This window comes from Podarcis filfolensis, assembly GCF_964270895.1.
Source record: "Podarcis filfolensis genome assembly, chromosome: 3".
NCBI lineage: Eukaryota > Metazoa > Chordata > Lepidosauria > Squamata > Lacertidae > Podarcis > Podarcis filfolensis.
The window spans coordinates 30,901,295-30,925,820 of record NC_139606.1 but is presented as its reverse complement, the minus strand read 5'-3'; the positions used below and the strand labels follow the sequence as shown (position 1 = coordinate 30,925,820).

At 42.8% G+C, this 24,526-nt stretch overlaps 1 protein-coding gene across 4 annotated transcripts in view; it reads right to left on the bottom strand.

Moving 5' to 3' along the window:
• The window catches only part of GREB1 (growth regulating estrogen receptor binding 1), a 97,830-nt gene that overhangs the window by 58,667 nt on the left and 14,637 nt on the right, over positions 1-24,526 (bottom strand). Inside the window, exons 5-6 of one of the 4 annotated variants that reach the window (XM_083606949.1) lie at positions 18,467-18,627; positions 16,989-17,117 (exon numbers count right to left, since the gene is read on the bottom strand). The gene's annotated coding sequence lies outside the window, so the exon portion shown is untranslated. Of the gene's footprint in view, positions 1-1,835; positions 1,964-3,211; positions 3,421-16,988; positions 17,118-18,466; positions 18,628-24,526 lie in introns of those variants that run through there. The other 3 variants (XM_083606952.1, XM_083606950.1, XM_083606951.1) reach the window with 3 other exon arrangements.

The window sequence follows — 24,526 nt, the reverse complement described above, 5'->3', positions numbered from 1 at the left end:
TGATATGGCAATAAATACATTAGGCAACCGAGCTGCATCCTGTAAGTGTCTTTTTCTTCCTCTCCTACAGGAAACACTGTATTCTAATGCAGATTTCTTCTGCTTCTTAACAGGATCTCATAAACGCTGCAGGTGTTACTTTGGAAATAAAATAACTCCGTTAAGTGTCTCTAGCTCGCAGTTCTCCAGGCAGTGTCTTTTAATGCCTAGCTCAGATCCCAGAGTTTTTGGCTGCCATCCTGGAGCTTGTTTCTGCCCCCCCCCCCATCCCCTTGCTTCGTCTGCATATTTTGGAAGAACTTAGTGCCTCTGAGTTAACAGACCACAATCAAGCTGCGTTTGAAAGAATGGCAAACTTTAAATAAGTGGAGTTTGTTAGGCAGGAGGGGAAAGCGAAGGAGGCGGTGTTAGCAAATAAAAATAAGGAGGGAATCACTGCAGTTATAGTCCTGAGGAGAAGAGGAGGACTCAGTTCCTCAGTAATCTCCTGTGTATACTAGCTTTGGGACTCTACTTTCCCAGAGCTTGGATCCGAGGCAGTTTTCCTAAATTGGTTTTGGCATTCCCCACATCTGCGAGGTGAATGTAAAATGAGCATTAGCTGGAAAATGTGTGCTCAGGTTAATATCTCTTCCCCCCCCCCTATTTATAACCTCCAGTTGCACACTATCAAGCTTGACTGCAAGGTGTGGGTTTTATTACATCACTTGCAAAAATGCCCCATCGGCACTGGAGAACATGGGTCACACTCCATGGGTAGGGTGACATTTTCCCATCCCACGGGTTTTAACCATGCATTGAACCCAACTGGATTTAAGTGTGCTTGGCTTTGGGCGAATGGTGCCCACTAGTTCTTTACATTTAATTTTCAATGTCACGGTGCCTCTTCATGCCCTTAAGACTATATAATGCTAAAATGGACTAGTAAGCCTGGACTCAATACGGTAGACTTACTACTAATTAAACATACTTTGGATCCCGCTACGTCTTGATATTGTGATGCTGAGGATCTGTAACTTCAGTGTTACCAATCCAAGGAGCCTGTTCTTTTTCCAACCCACACAAAGGCACAGTTCCTCTGCCTCTGGAAACAGCATCCCAGGTTCCTGGGTGTTACGCTTCTTCACTGGGCAGTTGGTATGGCAACTTCAGTGCAGAGTGTTTGCTTATGCAGGCTTAAAACATAAGGTCAAATTTCATCTAGGCTTTAACAGTGGCTTCTGGAAAGTCACCCTCGGTCTAGACGCCTTTAAAAAAGCATGAGGGAATAACGATGACCTGCCTCAGAGCACGAAGCCCCACAGAGATGTGATCCACACCAGGATAAAACACAGGCTCAAGAGGCAGTGGGAAAGTGAGCTGGGAAGTCCCATTGAACTCAGCAGGGCTTACTTCTGAGTAGAAAGCCATACAGGGTTGCATTCTCAGTCAACTACAAGGTAGCAACTGGGATAGCATGAGTTTGGGGGGGGGAAACCTGAAATATTAAACGTGTTTTACTTTATAAGCTCTTAAGGCACATAATAATAACATTAGACCTTTCCTCTAGCAGTGTAGACTAGACTTTTAATAAAGGTCTGGAGGCAGGAGGAGAGGGAGACTCTGCAAATTAGCATTGTGGCAGGCAGGTCTTTATGGGGTGGGGGGGAAACAGAGCATAATCTACACCTGTTAAAAACAAATACATCTTCCTTAAGGAGCACTGAATTGTCTGCCTTTCTGCCTTCCTTCTGTTCTTAGTTTTCTATTAATAACTTGCATACAAATTCAAGATGAGGACCATGCTGATACTAGCTCGATTTAAACACATCACTCCCATAATTTCTAGCACTTACCTTATGACTGCGTATGCTTTTAGCGGCAGCCGGTGTACTGAAATCCAAGTAATCCTACTTCTAAGCAAAGCAAAGGTGACCTTGAGGTATTAGTTCCTCCAACAAGCGCCTTCTGCATCCACAAGGTACATTGATACTGTAAGCATTCCTATTTGAAACTGATTTAGCCATTTCAAACTCCACCCCTACACACACCTCCAATAATCCTGGGAACTGTTTCACTGAGAGAGTGTTGAGATTTCTAGGCTAAGAGGTCCCCAACCCCCTGACAAGACTCCCATTGGCAGGGATGGGAAACAGCAACTAGTTTGCTTCTGCAGTTTAGACATAGAATCATAGAATTATAGAATCACAGAATTGTAGAATTGGGAGGGACCACCAGGGCCATCTTCTCAAAGCATCAGGACCAAGAAGTAGATGGTCACACCTTCCCTAAAAATAAAGTTTTTAAAGTAGCAAAAAATACCCAGGTTTTCGAAACTGGGAAAACATTCCTTTTATAGAGCCAATTGCTCTCGGAAACCTGAAACCAAAATTGTACAAGGACAACGCTGGGGCTTAGAAACAATTTCCTCTATGTCAGCTTTCATCTCGTTTCATACAAATCTAACTCCAGAAGATGGTTGGTGCAAAAGGAGGGAGCTTTAAAAAAGTAAATAAAATCCAGTAAAGGCATTACTTTCTGAACATGTGTATCGTGAAATGAAAATTCCCCTCAAGCATTCTGTCCTTTGAAAAGCCTGTGTTTCTTTCCTATGACATGAAGCAGAGCTAGAAAGCAAGTAATACTTCTGCGAGCAACGGTTAAAGAGATGTTATAGGAAAGAATATTTGAAACAATGTGCCATTATAACAAGGCAGAAGCGTGAGTATAATCGTAATTCTGGAAAAAAAGATGATGGAATTATGAACTTCAATAGCCCATGTAATTAAGTTAAGGATGGGCAGAGGTATCCGCAGATAGACTATAGGACATTTCCTCAGTAGACTACCTAAAGCTTGCTAGTAGCTGGGATTCCTGAAAATAATGTAGAACTACATAGTCCTTGGTTTAAGTGACAAGCACTTATATTCTCAAGTCAAGAGTGCCCATTCAGGACCACTTAAAATAAAGCAGTTATGTTCAACCACTGAGAAATACCAATTAGGCACTCTCTTACTTTGTGATTTTAGAACACACTGTTGGACCACAGGGATCCGAGTAAAGGAAAAAAGAGAGGCCACAGAAAATTGGGAGTCAGCCCACACCAGGGCTAGATAACGTAGCTCTTTACAATAAATCTCACCTGGGGGGAAAAAAATCTCAGTGACACAAGAGGAAGAAATAAGCAAATGTTCCCAACATAACAAAACAACAAAAAAAACATACACTATACCTTACACAGCTGAGGTGTTCAGGCTCCCAAAATTATGTCCCTAAGTCAGCCTCGTGAATTGAATCATCGTGAACTGAGCACTGCCAGAGCACTTGCAAAGGTGCCTGATAGCTGCCAACTCCAGCTCTGCTGGAGTTTGCCTCCCTTTGATTCAGAAGAGAGACCCTGTCAGCCTGACTGAGTAACCCTCTGGAAACAGTGCAGTGTGTGTGCAACTGAACACTTGGTCAGGTCATCATGACATGAACATTCTTCTGTGACAGCAGAACAGAGGAAGGATTCAAAGCTATCTCTGTTATGTTCTGTGGCCACGACGGAAACAAAATAAGGGCTACACCATAACCCAGCAAGCTGTTCCAGAATCTTGTGGGTCCGATGGGCTAGATGATAAATGGAAGCATCCACCCCCCCTAATGTCTTATTAACACTGAAGTGTTTTGCTAGGTCATGTTGCTCCCAGTCAAGTACTTACCAGTCTGTCAGTCTGAGGTACTATTAACGTCAGCAGCTCTCCCCCCCCACCCCCCTCCCCAACACAGCCGCTATTCCCTTTTGGAAGGCAGAGGGCTGGACTTTGCACTGTACGGTTTCAAAAAACTAAAACTTCATTGATGCGAGTGTTTTTTTAAAGTGCTCTCTTCTTATAACATGGAAGGAAAGGGCTCTCGAGCCAGCTGACGTGTGGATCTGATATATGAACCCAAGGTATCTGGTGTGAGAGAACCTAGGAAGCTTTCTTACGCCAAATCAGACCTCTATGGTTTCTCAGCATTACCTGGGGATGTGCACATGGAAGAACCAGACCTGACACTCACATAAAAGAAAAACCTAATTTGCTTTATTAAATTTATGTACCACCCTTCATCCGAGGATCATAGGGCAGTTACCAGTATAAAAAGCACAAAAATGCACAGCGTGCAAAGCAAACAAAATAGTAAAACACAAACACACACACAGACACACACCCCAGTTTTAAAGGCCAGTTTGATTTGCCAAAGGCCTGGGAGAAGAGGGGTGTTTTTACCTGGCACCCAAAGGTATGCAATGAAGGTGCCAGCCGAGCCTCCCTGGGGAGAGCATTCCACACACAGGGAGCCACCACAGAAAAGGCTCGTTCTCGTGTTGCCACCCTCCCGGCCTCTTGTGGAGGGGCAAACACAAAGAAGGGCCTCACATGATGATAGCAGGCTCCAGGTCAGTTCATATGGGGAGAGGTGCTCCTTGAGGGATTGCGGTTCTTGAGCCGTTTATGGCTTTATAGATCAAAACCAGGACTTTGAATTGGGCCCGGAAATTAATTAGCAGCCAGTGCAGCTGGGCCAGGTTTGGTGCTATATGCTCAAAACATCTTGTCCCATTGAACAAGCAGGCGGCTGAATTCTGCACCAGCTAAAGTTTTCAAAGCGTCTTCAGAGGCAGCCCCACATATAACATTTTGGAGTAATCTAACCTAGAGGTTACCAAGGAAACCGTTACTTCCTACAGAAATGTCATAACTTTTCATACCACAAATGCTTTCTGTAACTGCTCTCTTCCTGAACTAAGCTGAGCTCATAGTCTTAGTGAAGCGACCAACCCACACACAAGAATGTTCCTAGAGGTGGCTACACCTTCTGTTCGTAATTACGGGGATTTTAATGAACTGGATATTAAGCACTGTAAGGAAAAGTATATTTTAAACACTACGAAGGGACTTTGTCGCTCTGCTGTTCCAATGGATTTTATTTTTGCTACCAATTTTATTGTTTTAATTATTATTTGCATTCTTTGTTGCTTTTGTAAGCCACCTGGGATAAGCAGTTATGAAGGCTGTATATCAATGTGTTGCTTAAATAAATAAAATAATCTTAGTTACTGATTTGGAATTTTGATTGGTAATTATAGGCAGTTTTCATAACGGTAATAGTAGTAGTAATGAATTGTTTAAAAAAATAGTGTAACCCCCTGTAACGGATGTGGCTGGTAATTTGGGAGAAAATTCAACTCCAGGTGCACCTTTCATTGCAGAATTTACACACAAGTTGACCTATTAACATAGTCCTTCTGGGACATTGCCACCTGTGCAATAATAAACAATGTCCTCCAATTTCAGTCACTTTTTATTTATCGTTTTCTTTCTATCATATAAGCGAAACTGCTTAGACACAAAATATCCCAATATTTTTGCTACTGAAGTGCTTTTTTGTCACAACCAGTGGAAAGTATTGAGGTAAAAAAAAGTCTGATGGAGTTTTTCAAACAAAACTAATCCAAAGAGACAGTTTTAGAGTCCTTCTGACATCCCATGAATGAATTTGCTTTGGGATATTTTACTACTCTGACATACATTGGAATTTGGCTTGGGGTAGTCTATTGTCTAAAAATATATATGCAAGTTTCTTCGTGCTGTTTCTAGTTATGTAGGTTTTCCATAAATATTCTTATGCAAATTACAGTACTTTGCAGCCTTAACAGGAATGAAATGTTGTGTTATTTAGACATTTTTACTGGGCTACTTGTAGAAAATTAAATATGATGTTGTTGTTGTTGCTGCTGCTGTTGTTGTTATTTAAATTTGTATACCACCCTACATCCCTCCATCCGTAGATCTCAGGGCAGTTCACAACACAAAAATCAAAAGATAAAAAACAAATTTCAACTTTGAGACTGTCAGGTTTGCCTAATATTGTATATGCAATTGGCATTCATTCATTGCTAGTCATAAGCTTGTCCAATGGTTAGGGATTAAAAATGCATACATTAACTAGGCAAATTTTACAACAACCCTGTAAAGTAAGCCAGTAGTTCCCAATTAGCTACTGCGAACCCCGTTTTTCAATAGCCAAACCATGGAACACATACTTTTGAAAATGTTGCAGTTGGGAGCCAAGGAGGTAGACCTATATCATCCCACTATTGAAGATAGAGGACTGGGGAGTGGGACGGGAATGAGAAATAATGGGTTACTTAAGGTTGCCATACTGTACACATTTACCTGGGAGTAAGTCCCAGGTGTTTGTTTCTTAATAGAACATGTACAGGATTTCACTGGAGTTGGTGGGAGTTGGAATCCAGGAACATCTGCATGGCCACAGGTTCCTGCCTCCTGCTCTAAGAGTGACACAGGTAAAAGTAAAGGGACCCATGACCATTAGGTCCAGTCACGGACGACTCTGGGGTTGCGGCGCTCATCTCGCTTTATTGGCCGAGGGAGAAGGCATACAGCTTCCGGGTCATGTGGCCAGCATGACTAAGCCGCTTCTCGTGAGCCAGAGCAGCGCATGGAAACGGCATTTACCTTTCCGCTGTAGCGGTACCTATTTATCTACTTGCACTTTGACATGCTTTCGAACTGCTAGGTTGGCAGGAGCAGGGACCGAGCAACAGGAGCTCACCCCATCGCAAGGATTTGAACCGCCGACTTTCTGATCAGCAAGTCCTAGGCTCTGTGGTTTAACCCACAGCACCACCCGCGTCCCATGTAAGAGTGACATAAATGCTAATAATTATTACCATGAATCACAGCCCCCACTTTGCACCCCACTCATAAATGATGGGAAATTTCACTGAGCAATCAAAATGTGAGTTGGACTTGCAATTGCATCACCTATCAAACTTAGTTGTACAAAAGTTTCTGTTCTGGCACCATGGCAAACAGAAATGTGGAAGAAAACAAGACAGGCTATTAGTGCCTCTTGCAAATGAATTAGGTGTGTCTCTGTTGCTAAACTTATTTTCAAAACCCTAAAGCAAAGCATACAAGCACTGAAAAAAACCTATAAAAATAAGGTCATTTTGACCGGGGAAGCAAGAAAAAAAACCCTTATAATTATTGTAGCAGACGGTGATGAATCATGCCTAAGCAAATCCTCCCATTCCTTTTCAATAGAATGCATTATTAAACAGACAGATTATTTTACAAATGATGCAGCCTTTGCCAAGAAAGTAGAGCTTGTTTTCATATTGAGACATATGATTGGCATCTGGTGAACTAGAGTATAGCAGGAAAAGCCTATACCCATACAAGTTGCATGCTCTGCTCAGATGTTCTAATGACCACAGGAAGTTGGGAGTGAGGCTAGTGGATAATAATAATAATAATAATAATAATAATAATAATAATACCACCCTACCCATTTGGCTGGGTTGCCCCATGCATTCCTTGTACAAGCCACATCAACTGATTTGGGACTGGAAACTTTCCAAAGAGCATCAATAACGCTGTCTAATACACAAGTAATTTCAAATCATCACTAGCATTAGGATGACCACCTTTTATCAAGTCACCTGTACCACAAAGCCTTTCTGAGCGATGAAAAATTGCCCAATTAATTAGCACAGGCCATAATATGATTACAGTCTGGATTAGCTCTGCTGAGAAAGATTCCAGATTCATTTCACCCTTTCTACCCAGTTCCAAACCCTCTCCTTGGGAGAACATAGGAGCATGTGCTAGCAACTGCTGGAAGCTGCCTAGAACCTGAGTCCAGCATCACTTCTGGTGGTGGACATGGAGCTGACAGGTGGGTTCTGGCAACTTCAGGTCGGCCAGGATTTTTCTAGCTTTTGGTTTTCTCCTGGGATGGCGAACTGCCTTAATGCTGTTTTGGGATCAGTCCAGGTTTTGAAGCTTCTACCTTTCCTAGCCCCACAGTTAGGAGAATAATAATCAGCATCAGTTTTAGAGGACCTGCTTCAGGTCCCAGGTCTTGCCTCTGATATCACAAGATAAAAAGATTTAATAGCTAGGGTGGGAGAGGAAGAAAGAAAGAAAAATATCCTCAAAGCAGCTTTTGGTTAAGATGGTTCTTTATGCTTCTCCAGAAAATATGAAGGCCCAATGTGACGTAGATTTGCATAAAAATGCATCTGCTGATTTCTACATATGTGGAAGAAACAGTACCATAATTTAAGTAGAAATACAATGCACTCTAATGGGGGGAAATTGTGATCAGGTGTCATGTCTTCCTGCTCAGTTTGCTGCCCATGTACTTAACAATATATAGGCAGCTTCAAGGTCCCTTGAATGTATGCCCCTCCCCACATTCAAATAAGTGATGATGAATAAATTATATAGCTTGGATAATTCAACAAAATTTGGCTGATTGGTTCATACATAGAGCACAGAATTCTGTGCTAAATCACAACCCTAACCCCAGAGGTTCCAGTGGGGAAATAAGTATATTCAAAACTACTTTTATTTGCAATTCAAGCAAACACTGAATCATAACTATGTAGTCATGAAGTTGTGGACCTTGTACTGACAAGCTTTTCCATGGTTGCTGGCACTGTGATCTGCTGTATTAATATATTAAAGCTGCATGCTAGCACATTTATGGGAAGCCAACAGAAATTAGTTCCAAATGAATATCTAGGGTCAGGTCAGAATAAATTTTGATCAGGCACATAATGTTAAGCTACAGCATGTTATCAGCATGTTATCAAGTATCAAATATAACAAGCCACTTTATTTGTCTCCAGTCTGTTGTTTCAAACCAAAGGTCTTCCGTGCAATTGAATGTTTGTTTATTGTTCGAATGTGCCAAGTGCACTGTTTTATGGGGCTGGGTGGGATGCAATCAGAAACAGCGACAAAAACAACTTTGGAACACTTGTACAAGAACTCCAATTTCCCTTGGACAATTTTCAGGAAGCAAAGAAGGAAACATATGATGCAGTGCCCTGCTGACTTTTTGTCAGGTTCAACTCTTGAAATACTGCATAAACACCTTACATTTAAAGCATATTCCCTGCTCCCATAGAATCCTGGGAACTGTAGTTTTCTAAGAGTATGGGAAATTGTAGCTCCATGGCGGGTAAAGCACAGTTCCCAGGATTCTTGGGAGCAGGGTGCTTTAAATGTATGAGTTTGCAGTCCTGAGGGTTACCATGTCAGAGGAGCACAAATGTTCCAGAAATATACTATTTGTACTGTGGGTTAAACCACAGAGCCTAGGACTTGCAGATTAGATGGTCGGCGGTTCGAATCCCCATGACAGGGTGAGCTCCTGTTTCTCGGTCCCTGCTCCTGCCAACCTAGCAATTCGAAAGCACGTCAAAGTGCAAGTAGATAAATAGGTACCGCTCCGGCGGGAAGGTAAACAGCATTTCTGTGCGCTGCTCTGGTTCGCCAGAAGCGGCTTAGTCATGCTGGCCACATGACCCGGAAGCTGTACGCCGGCTCCCTCGGCCAATAAAGCGAGATGAGCGCCGCAACCCCAGAGTCAGTCACGACTGGACCTAATGGTCAGGGGTCCCTTTACCTTTAACATATGCATTATCAATTAAATATCTGGCATGTGGCCCCTTTAAGAGAAATTCCACCCACAGAAATGCCAAAGAGAAAAAAGACTTAGAAGAGCAGGTGTACATGCTATTGAAAGACCTCAACGCAATCACAAACAAACTGGAAGAAACCAGGCACAAAACAGAGAGAGGCAGGATATTGTCTGCCTTAAAGAAACCATAAGTGTGGGGTGGTCTACTGTATATCTGGAATGATAAGATAGAGCTAACAGTAGGAAATGGTCTGATTCTGAAAGGGGAAAGGATTGTGACCTCAAAGGCAATGTGTCCAGAGATACTGGAACATGAAGAAGACCTTGAGATGGTATTGTGAAAATGAAGGCCAAGGCACACCTTCTACTGACCTAATGTACAAAGAGAGGAGATGGTCGGAACCTGTAACACTTGTGCAAAACATCAAAAACACACACAAAAAAACATGATAACTAGGGAGGTACCCAGCAGAGCCTGGCAGCAACTGGTTACAGATTTATTTCAACTGGAAGGAAAACTAACGATCTTAAAAGTCAATTTGAAGTAACAGAATTGAAAAACACCGCATCCGGAGCTATAATAACCCACCCAAAGATAGTACTGTCAAGGCATAGCATTTGTGATGAATTAATATCTGACAATGGATCCCAATATACATCTGAAGAAGCCCGTAAATTTGCAAAAAGGTGGGATGTAGCTCACATTACCCACCAATCAATAGTCTAACATCTTTTCAGTGGACATACATTCCAATTATCTGACACATTCCTTTTTTCCATACCCAGCACCTGTGCAAAAGGGTGCAAAAAAAAATAATGCAAATTTTCTCTACCATGGAGCTATGCCCTTCCCTGTTTACAATGACTAACAAATTGCCCTCGGGGCCAAAGGAAACATGACGTTAATTGCATGACTGTAATTAATGTGTATGTGTGGTTTACCCCCAGGGAAGCCTGAGCATCTAGAGGACTGGCTGGGGAATTTGTGCTCTCCTTGCCATACAGAGGTACCACGGGTTAAGTACTTAATTCGTTCCGGAGGTCCCTTCTTAACCTGAAACTGTTCTTAACCTGAGGCACCACTTTAGCTAATGGGGCCTCCTGCTGCTGACACGCCGCCAGAGCACGATTTCTGTTCTCATCCTGAAGCAAAGTTCTTAACCCGAGGTACTATTTCTGGGTTAGCAGAGTCTGTAACCTGAAGCGTATGTAACCTGAGGTACCAGTGTATTCCCCTTCCAAGACCCGTGAAGCTGCTGTTCGCATTTCAAGGGAAACCCCCATTGGTGACTGATCCAGTCTGGGCCTTAGTTACTTATGTTCCTTCCCTAGTTTTTCCCTGCTCCCCCCCCCCGCAACACACACATTTCTTTTTCTTTTTCTTTGTCAATGTAAGTGGGGAGGTTATTAGATGACACTGCACTGAAGCAAGAATTACCCCACACTTTACAATGCATTTTCCCCATTGCTTTAAAAAAATAAATCACTAAAAGTCCAGCCTTTCGGTGAAGCAAAATTTAGTGTCATAATTTCAAATCCTTTCAAATCAACACAATACCATAAGAAGATAAAAGTCTGCTGGATCAATCCAGCATTCCGTTCTCACAGTGGGCAGTGAGGAAATTGAATTTTACCTCACAACTTCAGCCAGCTAGCCTTGGGAAGTCCACATGCGGGACATGAGTGCAATAGCACCGACAATTCCCAACTGTGTAGGAAGAACACAACCACTGTCCATATCCTTTGTGAATCTGTTTAATTCTCTTATAAGAAGAACCACCAAGCAAGCAGGCCTAACGCTCAGGTCGTTTTGCTTTCGAAGCTTGACACTTAGTGCATCAGCTTAAATGCCGGCTTCTCCGATGTACATAACGTACAAGCAAGTTTGGTATCTGTTGTAGCTAGCGGCCCTGGACCCCAACTGTGGAACAAGATGGGACTAGACGTTCATTTCTCCAGAACACCACCCTTCCGTAGTCATGAGAGGTCGCTGAGATTCTCTCCCTCTCTGTGTTGGGATGTGTGTATGTGGCTTTGTGGTAGAAAGTTAGCACTTGCGTGGCATTCTTGGTCATGCCACAACATGCCACAACTTGTATCATGCCACAACAGGATACAGGGGGAGAGACCATCTTCCAAGGAGGTAGGGCATAAACAGCTAGAGTTGTAGAGCCTTGTGCCTCAGGATACTACATAAAGCCCAAGTGGTTGAGAGGCCTCGTGATTCATTCTCCACCCTGAATCATCCCCCTCCCCCGCAAAAAAGAACAGAAAGAAATAAGATTTAAACTGGGGTGGGGAGGGGAGAAAACACCAACCAACAACCCCACAGGATAAATATATTTTTGTAAAAATGGTAAAGGACATACCGTTCTGTTTGTGGAAAGGACTTCTTGACCTGTAATGGCTTAGAAAACTGGCTGTGGGTTTTGAGGTATGCCTGAGGTTGCCAACCTATTTATTAAAACTTCTGATGAATACACATAAAAATCATCCAAGGCAAAAAAAAACCCTTAACCCACAAAATGCCTCATCCCTAAATAATACCCTGGGGTGGGACAAAAAAGCTCTATATCAATGCTGTGTTTCACCTAGATAGCAATCTTTATAATGACCCTGGAAAATTAGCTTGACTCTTGCCGCAAGGGTAAATTGTGTGATAGTTAGGCTGAGCGGGAAGCTGCACGTTACTGGCTAGCCTACGGCCACCCACCAAGTGTGAGACTGAGCTAAGGGCAAATTTAGACATGACAGCAGCTGATCTGCCCAAATCACATATAAAGCAGGGTGGGTTTTTTCCAGCCGGAACTCACCAGAATGTTCTGGCACCTCTTAGGTGGGCACCATTGCCATTATAAGAGAACAAGGGAGGTGTTCATGGTGAGAGCCAAACATCTCTTTTTATAGAAAAATAGCACTGGGTATAACCTAATTTTAAAGCCAAAAGGGCAAACAGATGGGGTTCGCTAAATCTTCCCCTGCCTGTGGCTACCCTTCTTGCAGTCTGCTCTCACTGAGTCCTTTTTCTCCTCAGAAGCAAGATTGGCTGCAGAGAATAACTTGAGGGGAGAGGTTAAGAGGGTAGTTTAGGAAGGACTGGACTCTCTCACCAGCATGTGCCAAAAAATCTAAAAATAAGACCACAGCCCTTATTTTATGCATGATCATGGCAGACCGTACTGCATGTTATTCTGCCCCTGTACTTGGAACCAAAGTTCCCAGACTCCCCCCACCTCCACAAGGACCACTTGAAAATAATTTATTTTATTTATTAGATTTATATGCCAACCTTCATTGTCAGATCTCTGGGCAGTTCACAGACTAAAATACAGGTGGGTGGGGTTGCAAAAGAATTAAGAGCTTTTGGGAACTTATACACAATGAATTAAAAACAAACTGTTCAAAATAAAGTTTAATAAAAAAACTTGAAGCCTTCCTATTAGGCATAATGGCATCAAACATTCCAAGGGAGAAAAGAAGGATCTTTTTGTATGCAATGGCAGCGAGGATGTTGATTGCCAGGGGATGGAAAGGAGATAAAACTCCATCAAAAGAGGAATGGCAAGGAAAAGATCAAAGATCGTCCAACCCAAAAGTTCAAAAAGGAATGGGAAATCTATAGAAAATATTTAAAAGAAAGGTGTCCCCATATAAAAACTTTAGAATGCTTCGAATAACTCTCGGAACTGATTAAGGTATAATGAAGTCAAACAAGATTTAATAAGGATAAAGTTTATTGAAAAATAGAGGCAAGTAGTTAAGAAAACAAAGAACCCATATCAAGGAAGTCAGAAGTTGATGGAACATTTTTGCAATTTGGGATGTAGTATTCTATTGTTTTTTGTTTGTAAGAGATATATTGTGCTTCTTTTGTTTCTTTTTCTTTTCTTTTTTTCTTTTTTCAAGCTTTCGTTGTGTAAGTTTTGATTTAAACCAATAGATTAATTTTTTTTAAAGCAAGTAAATAAGTAAAACAAAACAGCAAAACAAGACCCGCCCCCTTCCCATAGACACATTTAAAAGGCATTGAACAAACAGGGGCCCACTACAGAGAAGGCTCATTCAAGTGCTGGCACCCTCTGGACTTCACAAGGAGGGGACACATGAAGAAGGGCCTCAGATGATTACAGCACTGGATAGCTCAGTTGGTTAGATCATGGTGCTGAGAACACCAAGGTTGCAGGTTCAATCCCCACATAGGACAGCTGCATATTCCTGCATTGCAGGGGGTTGATGATCCTCAGGGTCCCTTGCAACTCTATGATTCTATGATGAACGCAGAGTATGGGATGGTTTATATTGGGAAAGGCATGTATTGTGGTCCTGAGCCGTTTAAGGCTTTATATGTCAAAACCAGCACTTTAAATTGGGTCCAGAAACTAATCGGCAGAGGGTCTTGATGGACCCCCTTAATGACTTTCCTGCCTGTTGCAGCAATTGTAATTCCACAGAATTCAAATGGCAGAACACAACATAAGAAATAAAAGAAGCAACAAGAATAGAATTAATAATAGGTACAATATTTAATGTGACCAGTGTCCCATCTCTCACCTTCAGCGTCAAATCCACAAACATGTTGTGGATCACATGAATGAAGCTCCATCGACTGGTGGTCGATGGACAACTGTTTGGGAACTCCTGTAATAGGATATGCAGTTTCTTAACTAAGGCTGAAAGAGAATCTGCGATTTGCCCAAAGCCAGAAAGGAGCCCAAGACTGAGATTTGATATCAATTCTCCTGCATCCAAGTCTCCTATATCTCTCCACTGGACAAACCACCCCCACCCCAACAGACACTCCTAGCAATTACATTCAATGTGAATATTAAGGTTTTGAAGCTGCAGCAGCAGGCAGCAACATGCTAATTTTAATTAATCGAAGCGCCAACATGTCCATTTTAATTTATGTGTGGCATCTCTTCTAAACAAAACAGAGATGGAAATTTTACAGCACAATTGTATGTGTACTTACTCAGAAGTAAGTCCCACTGCACTCAGTGGATCTTACTCCTAGGTAAGTGCATATAGGATTGTAGCCTTAGCACTTAGCTTTTTAAAAAGGAAGGATGGCTTGCTTGTGTTGTGAAAGCAAAAGAAAGCATGTTGTTTTCTTCTGAGCTATTGTTTTCATTCACAAACACAATTGGCTAATTTAATTAAATTCATATGGTTAATGAATTGAGACAGTGGTGGGAAACCCGGGGCCTTGCAGATGTTGCTGGACTGTAATTCCCATTGTCCCTGACAACCATCCATGCTGGATGAGGCTGATGGGAGTTGGAGTGCATAGTTCTCTTGCCATTCACCAGTGAACCAGAAGTACTTCAGCTGGGTGACAGCCCTGCTTTAAAGGTTTGAGGTGACTGTGATGGTTTAACATGCCACATGTACCACTAAGAGGTTAGCCAGCTTTTGTATAGTGTGGCAGCCATGGGTGAAAATGTGTGAACAGCACAGCGCGTTGAATAAATTACGCGCAGTCTGCCAAGGGACTGGGATTAACTACTTGAATTGTACACTCCCAGCCGACTGGAATGCTGGGCTCAGGAGCCGGCCAGGCTAAAAAGATGGAGGGGGGGCCTGCCTCCCTCAGGTCTGCTCGTCTTCCCCTTCCCCTTCCCCCCGGCCGCCACGGATTGACCAATTTGAATGGATGGGTTTGGCGGGAACTTGTGAGCCTCCACAGTGGCCGAGGGGGATGGGGAACAAGCAAAGATGGCACGGCGCATCCAGGAGGGAAAGGAGGCACCTCATGGGGCCAGACTGCCGCTCACCAGGAAGGACGGTAAGCAGCCATTGTGTTCCCTGAGCCCTAAGCAACATGCTGGAGGTTGCTTTTTCTTTATGTTCTGCCTACCAAAAGTGCCTATTGTCTTCGGCCACATATAATCATAGAATTGTAGAGTTGGAAGGGACCCCAAGGAACATCTAGTCCAACCCCCTGAAATGCGGGAATCTCAGATAAAGCATCCATGACAGATGGCCATTCAGCCTCTGCTTAAAAACCTCCAAGGAAGGAGAGTCCACAGCCTCCTGAGGGAGACTGCTCCACTGCCAAACAGCTCTTACTGTCAGAAAGTTTTTCCTGATATTTAGTCAGAATCTCCTTTCTCGTAACTTGAAGCCTATGGTTCAAGTCTTATTCTCGAGAGCAGGAGAAAACATCCACACCATGCATTTAAAGCACTGACACTACTTTAAACAGTCATGACTTTCTCCCCAAAGAATTATGGGAGCTGTAGCAGTAGTAGTAGTAGTAATAGTAATAGTGATAATACAGTGGTACCTCGGGTTAAGTACTTAATTCGTTCCGGAGGTCTGTTCTTAACCTGAAGCACCACTTTAGCTAATGGGGCCTCCTGCTGCCGCCACACCGCCGGAGCACAATTTCTGTTCTCATCCTGAAGCAAAGTTCTTAACCTGAAGCACTATTTCTGGGTTAGCGGAGTCTGTAACCTGAAGTGTATGTAACCTGAAGCATATGTAACCTGAGGTACCACTGTAATAATAATAATAATACTTTTATTATTTATGCCCTACCATCTGGCTGGGTTTCCCCAGCTACTCTGGGTGGCTTACAGCATATATAAAAAATTGTAAAACATCCGACATTAAAAATTTCCTGATACAGGAATGCCACTATGCGTGCTGAGAGGTGTTAGGAGACCCCCCCCCCTCCATTCCCCTCATGCAGCTGCCATTCCCAAAGTTCCCTGTGATAAGGGATTGCTAAATCACTCTGAGAATTGTAGTTCTAGGAGGGGAATAGGGGTTTCCAGAATGTTCTGGGGGAAGCTGTGACTTTTGAAAGTGGTGCCATAGTGATTAAAATTCATGGTGTTAAATGTAACCTTAGTTACGTTCTTGGGTTCTGAAAATAACCAGAGGCCACCAAGGCCAGAACCTCTCTTCATTAATTAAGCAACAAATCCACTATAAGTCCTCCAAATTCACTGCTGCTTCCTAGGGAAGCCTTTTTAGCAACTGAGAGACGTGTTAAGGAAGAACAGCCTCATGGGTATAAGAAATGAGCTTTAAACGGGGAGAGAGAGAGAGAGAAAGAAAGAGAGAGGACAAAAATTACATAAACAGAGGAAAGAATGAAACGGCATTCTGGATAGACAGCATGTACAGCACAACTTGTTGCCTCACAGACCACACCACAGCGCAGCACCTTGTGTTGTCCATTAGCAGCAGAACTGGCCAGAGAGTTCTAGTACCAAACACAGCAAGAAAATACAGTCTGAAGGGGGTGATTACAGAGCAGGCGCCAAAAGAAAATCATTCCATGAATCAGTGCCAACCTGCTATAGTCTGAGCCTAGTTTGAGGCTGCGTTAAAGATTAAGTGCCTTACGTTTATCTTTAATGATTAACTATTCATTCATGGTGAATGAACTGCAGTTTTACACTGCCAGTTTTTTGTGCCAAGTACAATATTTAAAATCCATCACATATAATGAAAGGCAACAAAGATGAAATCATCGCCACCAGAATACCAAAGTTAGCAACTTTTCATACCTGAACATGGAATTGAGGCACAGTTCCTTATAGATCCTCCTTATTTTTACAAGGGACTCCATCAAATCCACCACAAAATCATCTGTCCACAGATATGTTCTGCAATTTGTTGGTGCTTTTGTTGTTATCCTATGTAAAAAAACAAAAAAACCATGAGGATCTGTACCTTGGGTTAATGCTTTCATGGTGCGGGCAAGTACCAGATCCACTGTGCAGTCTATCAATGTAAGCTTGAATTAGATTGTGGTTTGGGGTTTCCTGCTTGTCAGGGGGTTAGACTTGATGGCCCTTGTGGTCTCTTCCAACTCTATGATTCTATGATTCTATGAATAGCAAAATCAATAGGATGAATTAATTTTGCTGGATCTGACTTTTACTCACTTCCCACAGAAAAGAAGAGCATGCAGGTGTTTGTGTGTGTACTGGCATGTGTGCACATGCTGTGAATCTTTCTATCTGCCTTGCAGAGTGTGGATGAGGTCAGGGTGTCCCAGGGGAGGGAAGCTGGGGTGGTGCTCATGGCTCTCTTTCAAGTTCCTGAATGTGCCCACGGGCCCCCCAAAGTTTGGCAACACCTGAGGCAATACCTCACAAAGCTGAGAGATGAGCCATCTCTTGGACAGAAGATGGTGAACCCCCCCCCCCATCATTTTTACACTACTGACAACACTAGCATAACATTGCATTTTTGCAGTGCCATGCTGCCAGCAAACAGTGCAACTCATGATAATCACATTGCCAAAAGTAACTGTGCTTGAGGCAACAACTTGAAAGATCTATCAGAGGATTCCCAAGCCAAACCCAACTTTAATATCACTGGGTCAGAGCAGCACCATCTGTATCTGTGACCTGAAAGAGGCATTTTTGGCCTCAGGGAAGGGAGTAGAGTATGAGGAAATGCAGCTTGCAATAGCTGTTAGCTCTTGAGCGAGAGCCAAACTACCTTCAGATCAGTCCCGTAATTCCTGACTAGTTTAAAATAAATACATAGTTGAAATGCAAAGTGTGGGGTGGGGTGGGATATAGCTTTGTGGTGCCTTCTCAGCATGCCACCTTCGCTGGAGTGGTGCAGACCTCTGCTAAACCATTTACAAATGGAGAACCTTTGCTTTTTCTGAAAACTCTGGTCACTGAATGCCACAAAAGCTATACGCTGTTCCCCCAGCTTCTATTTTCACAAATGCAGAGCTAGTTTTGCTGGCTGATACAAATGTTCTTTATCTGTTCTTTCTCCAGCACACAATACTTTCACAGCTTCCCCCACCATTGTTTCTTCTCCCCCACCCCCACCCTGGCCAATTACATGGCGGGGGGGGGGGCAAAGGATGGAGTTAGATAACAGCATTTCGCTGTTGCTTTGATGTCCACAGGCATCATCCTCAGTGACTGACCAATGAAAACAAAAGAGGACTCTCTGGGCTGCTGCAGCTCCCAGCTATTCTTCTCAGCACCTTTTGATATCCCAAAGGGTCCCATACCCTGACCTTTGGTCTCCCTCACAAAGATCTCATTGGAAGAGTTGTCAGCCGTGTCAAAAATTCTTTCCAAATTCAGCTATTCAGCAAATGATTTCTTTACTTTTCCCATCATGCCATTCTCTTTTAATGTACTCCTCAAGACTCAAAATGCACCTTCCTTCCTACAAGGGAGAGAACCTGTTTTGGACACACAGTAAACCATTGATGGATGCTTGGTTTAAGAGTTTCTAATTTATGCAGGATTTCTTTTCTCACTGACATATGCATTCATTATGTCTTTCTTCTCTGCGAGAGACCACCATCGCCATACTCACATTCTAAGTTATGCATTCTAACTTCCTAGGATACATTTCTCGATTGCTCCATACATTTGCTTTAATTCACCCGCAGGGGGAGGGGGGTCTCAAAGATGAGAATAATATCTGCAGCTGTTGTGTAATCCTCAGAGGATAAATTACCAGAGCGATAGCCTTGGGGAGGAAGGCATGCTGACCCATGAGGTGGGGGCTGAAAGGAGTTCCAGTCATTTGTCCCGAAAACATTGTTGCGGTTTCCCATCTGTGACAACTGACCACTCCTATTTATAAATCTGAGGTTGGGGTGGGGGCCACAGCTAGTCTTGAGAAGAGACTTAGGTGACAAGGAACTGGACTATGGCTCTTCAAGACTCTCCCTGAAGGATGTCTTGGGGAGACAAAAGGAGAGGAAGATCCAATTAAACTTGACTCTGAGAGGCAGTGTGGTATGCTGGAGCATGTGTTTGAACTTGGAGCAGAGAGACCTGAGTTCAAATCTCCCCTTGGCTCCTCTGCTGACCTTGGACTAGGCCCTAAAATGCAGCCTGAGCTATTTCACATGGTTGTTGCATAGTTAAAAAGGTATCAGCTCATGCAAGCTGCTTTGAGCTCCTTGTCAAAATCAGGGATGTTGCTAGACTACAGCTCTCATCATTCCTGACAATGCTGGCTGGGGATGATGGGAGTTGGAGTCCAGCAACATCCGGAAGGCTGCAGATTCCCTGGCCCTGCTATAAAAAAAACAAAAAAGAGTCTGCCATCCCTTCCACCCAAGTTACCAGAATCTGGAGAGACTGAGATTCAAGAAAACAGCAGCTGCGGTCTAGGGAGAGACGCTCAGTAAGGAAAATAGCACATATGGAAATGGTTAGCCAATAAAATAGTCCTGATCTGAATCCCGATCTCGTAGTTGGTATACATATTTTTTTCAAAAAACAAAAACATGAGAGATCCTGTTCATTGGTCTAATATGGTTTTGGGGGACAATAAGGACAAGAGTTACTCAATTCCTCATTTATTCCATTTTATGGCTTTATGCTTTAACTCTGCAGTTCATAAAGTTTGCATCTCCAAAGTTCTTCATTTTTTTTTAAGTGTTAAATACCAGCAACTCGTAGCAAACTGCCTTCTCCCGTGCAGACTAAGATGAGTTTCAATAAAATCCAAGGAAGCCCTGCTGGTAGTTTATCAACCAGTGACTTGTAGCTTAGTTACAAAAGGGAAGAGGCCTTTTTCAGTGATAACACCCACCTCCTGGAATGCCCTCCCTTCCTAGGGTAATGTGTAAGGCAGAGAGAGTAATGACCTCTAAAAGCCTCTTAGAAATACATATATTTGCCCAAGTTTTCTTGGATTCTTAATTTTACATTTCTTTTGGTTTTGTATACTGGTGAGTTTTGTTTGTGATACACAATTGTTTGGCTGTTAATTTGTTATATTTTGGGGGGGGGGTTATGTAAACTGTGTGGAGATTTTTGTATTATATTGTAGCATTTTTAATAAATAAATAAATCACACACACACTTTAGATTTCAGCATGGTAAAGTCATCACAATTGAATCTCTTCTCCTGGTTCAGTGATAATTTAATAAAATGCACCCCCATGTGGTAACATCTGAGATTTATTATTATTATTATTATTAATTAAACTTCTATACCGCCCTTCATCTGAAGATCTACGGGTGGCTTACAATATAAACAGTACACAAAAATAAATGACATAATAACAAACAAAAACAAGTTTCGAAAATACTGGGAGATGTTCTGCTTATTTTAGCAAAGGACATGAGGTAACTGTAAGAAGCAGAATGGTTTTGCTAAATTACAACAGGCTGGTCCATTTCCATTCCTAGAACTGGATTAAGGAGTTGTGGGTAATATAGCAATTCTGAAACATTTTCCATAGAGATTAAAGACCCCGGAAAACAAGTCAAGGTCATGAGTTTATAGCAGCTCTCCAGTGGTTCAAGCAGAAGTCTTTCTAAGCTCTACTACTTGAAATTATTTAACTGGAGAGAGTGGGTTGGCCAGTGTGGTTAAGAGCAGTAGACTTGTAATCTGGTGAACCAGGTTCGGGTCTCCGCTCCTCCACATGCAGCTGCTGGGTGACCTTGGGCCAGTCACACTTCTCTGAAGTCTCTCAGCCCCACTCACCTCACAGAGTATTTGTTGTGGGGGAGGAAGGGAAAGGAGAATGTTAGCCGCTTTGAGACTCCTTCGGGTAGTGATAAAGCAGGATATCAAATCCAAACTCTTCTTGGATTACTATGCATGGAAAGCAGATAACCTACCATTGAGTCATTCCTATAATTTCTCACTGGGCCACCTGAAGTCTGCTGGGCTCAGCAATACCTCTCACCCTGGGCTTTTTTCTCACCCAAGTATCCGATTTTTATAAAATATTAAAAACTGGACCTCTGCTGCAGAATCTGCAATCTGCAGCGCATGGATCAGACCCTCTCTAACCACCTCCCCACAACTAGGTGCTCCACCGGATGCCTTTCTGGCAGCCCTGGGGAACACCCAAGTTGTGTCCTTTAGATATCATCATCATCATTATTATTATTACCACCACCGAGACACCTAAAATACAAAGGTTTGCGTCCAACAATGTGCTTAAGAGATTGTTCCATCAGCACATGCATTTGTGTTTGCCCAACAGAACGATCTCCTCTCTCTGCCTGTGTGCTGTTCTGGGGGTTATCCTGACCCACTGGCACAGATCTGAGGAGGGCGCTAGTGAAAATTTTTGTGCTGCCTCCCACTAGTACAATGAGTTCGTTGAATACAGCCCAAAATCAACCGAAACACAGAAACTTTGTTAAACAGACAAAACAAAAAAAGTATATGCTATTTTGATATTGGGTTCTTATTTCAGTTTACATTTCAATAATACTGAACTCCCAATAATTTATATTGTTGATTTCATCCTGTACCTTGTTGTTCCAATACAAAATGATGGCTGAACACTTTTCAATAAAGCTTTTGTTCTCCTCCTCTGATTCTAATAATATTTGTGAGTTTTAACATGTATGCTACAGCTGCATCTCAAATCTTTATCATCAAATCCCTCAAGGATGAAGGACCCTTCTAATTCCATTTTTGGTTAACCACCATTCTGGCCACTTTTAGCAGGTGGATAGTTATTTCCCTCTCTCTCTTCAAACACTCTAGTCTAGATATTGCCAAATAAAATAACTATACTGTCCACCTAAGGTAAAAGTAAAGTAAAGATCCAGTTAAAGGTGACTATGGGGTGCGGTGCTCATCTCGTTTTTCAGGCCAAGGGAGCCAGTGTTTGTCCACAAACAGCTTTCCGGGTCATGTGGTCAGCATGACTAAATCTGGTGCAATGGGACACCGTGACGAGTGCCAGAGCACATGGAAACGCCGTTTACCTTCCCGCCGCAGTGGTACCTATTTATCTACTTGCGCTGGTATGCTTTTGAACTGTTAGGTTGACAGGAGCTGGGGCAGAGCAACATGAGCTCACCACCGTTGCGTGGATTTGAACCGCCGACCTACTGATCGGCAAGGCCGAGAGACTCAGTGGTTTAGACCACAGCGCCACCCACATCCCTACTGTCGAACTATATCAAACTAAATCCTACTGTCCAGCTATATCCTGCCATCTCCCAATAGGCTTTAATATTCACACAAACCCTCTCAAATATCTGCTCTTGCACCTCCACACTCCCAGCACGTGTCTTCTACTTTTGGATATACTGTATGTGACTTAATCCCTAAGGTCTTTAATACCAGCTAAGTTAGGTTTATCAAAACTGTTTTTAAAAAGTATTTTCCCCACAAGGAACTGCCTCCCTATATCCAGTTCCAAGAAGCTTCTGGTCTCTCACCATCTAAACTCCTCTCCCGTTGTTTATTTATATGCCTGTGAAATGTGGAAGTGAAAATGACAGTCCCATCCTGATATCCTGCCCTGCAGGCAGTGGTTATAACACTCCAGAGCTTATAGAGGATTGTGCAAACAAAACAAAAGTGCAGTTGGGGGAGCTCTTTGTAGGGTTGTGTAGACAAGCCATTACACTACGTCTGCAAATTCAGGACTTCATTCTCGTTCAAGGCAGTGCTACAATCTGTGCACTTTTCTCCAGATTCCCAGATCTTGGAACCACACAGACTAGATTTCCCCCTAGTCAGTTTTAAACTGGCTGCCTTGCTTCCCATGAGTTTAACTTAAACCACCTTCCGTCTTAGCAAGTGGGCAATTTTAACTTTGCGTACACATAAATAAAGTTAGAATACGCAATCACCAATGGTCCTAAGGTATTGCCGCCATTCAGCCATTTTCTGGCATTGAGAATAGACAGCCACTCTGTGCAGATGGTTACTTCATTCCTGTGTATTTCTCCAATGATCTGGCATTACTTTAAGCTGACTATTTACTGAATGCCAGCCTGTACAAATAATACTGGCCAACCACAGTCCTGTGTTTGAAAGAATGCTCTTCCAGGTCAAAAGGAAAGGGGGCATATTTTAGAGCTTCTCTGTGGTTTAGAAGCCTTTGGACTAAATCACTTCACATCTTTGGGCTGACAAAGATTTAGAGTTTCTTGAAGACAATGGCTTCAATCCATTGCAAAGTTATGCACACTTAAGCCCCAAGGATTAAGCACATATTACTGAGCCCTGGGTTCCTGCCTGTTTCCTTCCCAGGCTATGAAGACAGCTCTTTTAACCCCTTCGTTGTAGCCCCTATCACTCTTTTGGCTCATCTCACCAACACTGCTTGTTTGGAAGTATTTCTATACTTTGGGCACACTAAATTCTTGAAGAGCAACCACTTTAATCTGCTGCAGCAAACCCAACAAATAAAGGCTTGTGGCATCTTGAAGACAAATGTGCATACGAAGAAACAAGTCATCAGAGGGGTCCCACTGTTGCAGAACGAAAGAAGCAAAGAATCTTGTGGCACCTTCAGAACAAAGAAAATTACTGTGGCATAAGCTTTTGCGACCTCATAGTCCAGTTCAACCAATGCAACAGGCCCTTTCGCTTAAAAAAAAAAGGCTTGCTACAATAAATATGCTAGTCTTTAAAGTGTCACAAGTCTCCTGATTTGTTGGGTTGTAACACCACCACACTTTTTTTTAAAAGGAACCTTGTGTAAGATAAGGACAAGGGGATGAAATTCTAAACACAATGACCTGGAAGGAAGCCCCACTAAAACCAGTAGGCTTTACGTCGGGGTAGGCAACCTAAGGCCCATGGGCCAGATGCGGCCCAATCGCCTTCTCAATCCAGCCCACGGACGGTCCGGGAATCAGCGTGTTTTTACATGAGTAGAATGTGTGATTTTATTTAAAATGTATCTCTGGGTTATTTGTGGAGCATAGGACTTCGTTCATTTGCCCCCCAAAATATAGTCCTGCTCACCACATGGTCTGAGGGATGGTGGACCAGCCCACGACTGAAAAAGGTTGCTGACCCCTGCTTTACATCTTAGCAACACAATGTTAATATGCTTTCATTTTGCTCCGATTGCACTTTGACTGTTTATCATTTTGTGTTTGAGTGTTTTGCTTTCTTTTACACCACGCTGATAGCGGATACAGAATATCAACTACCAGACTATAGCAGGCTCACTCCAGTGGTGGAGGAGCACTGGTGAAATTACAAGTCATTTCGCTTTATTAGTTGTTCGGCAAGACTTCCACAAAGTTACCTCATTATTGCCATCTAGAGGGGCACTCCTGCACCATAGTGCAGTAAAAGCAGGACCAAAAAACAAACCAGAACATTT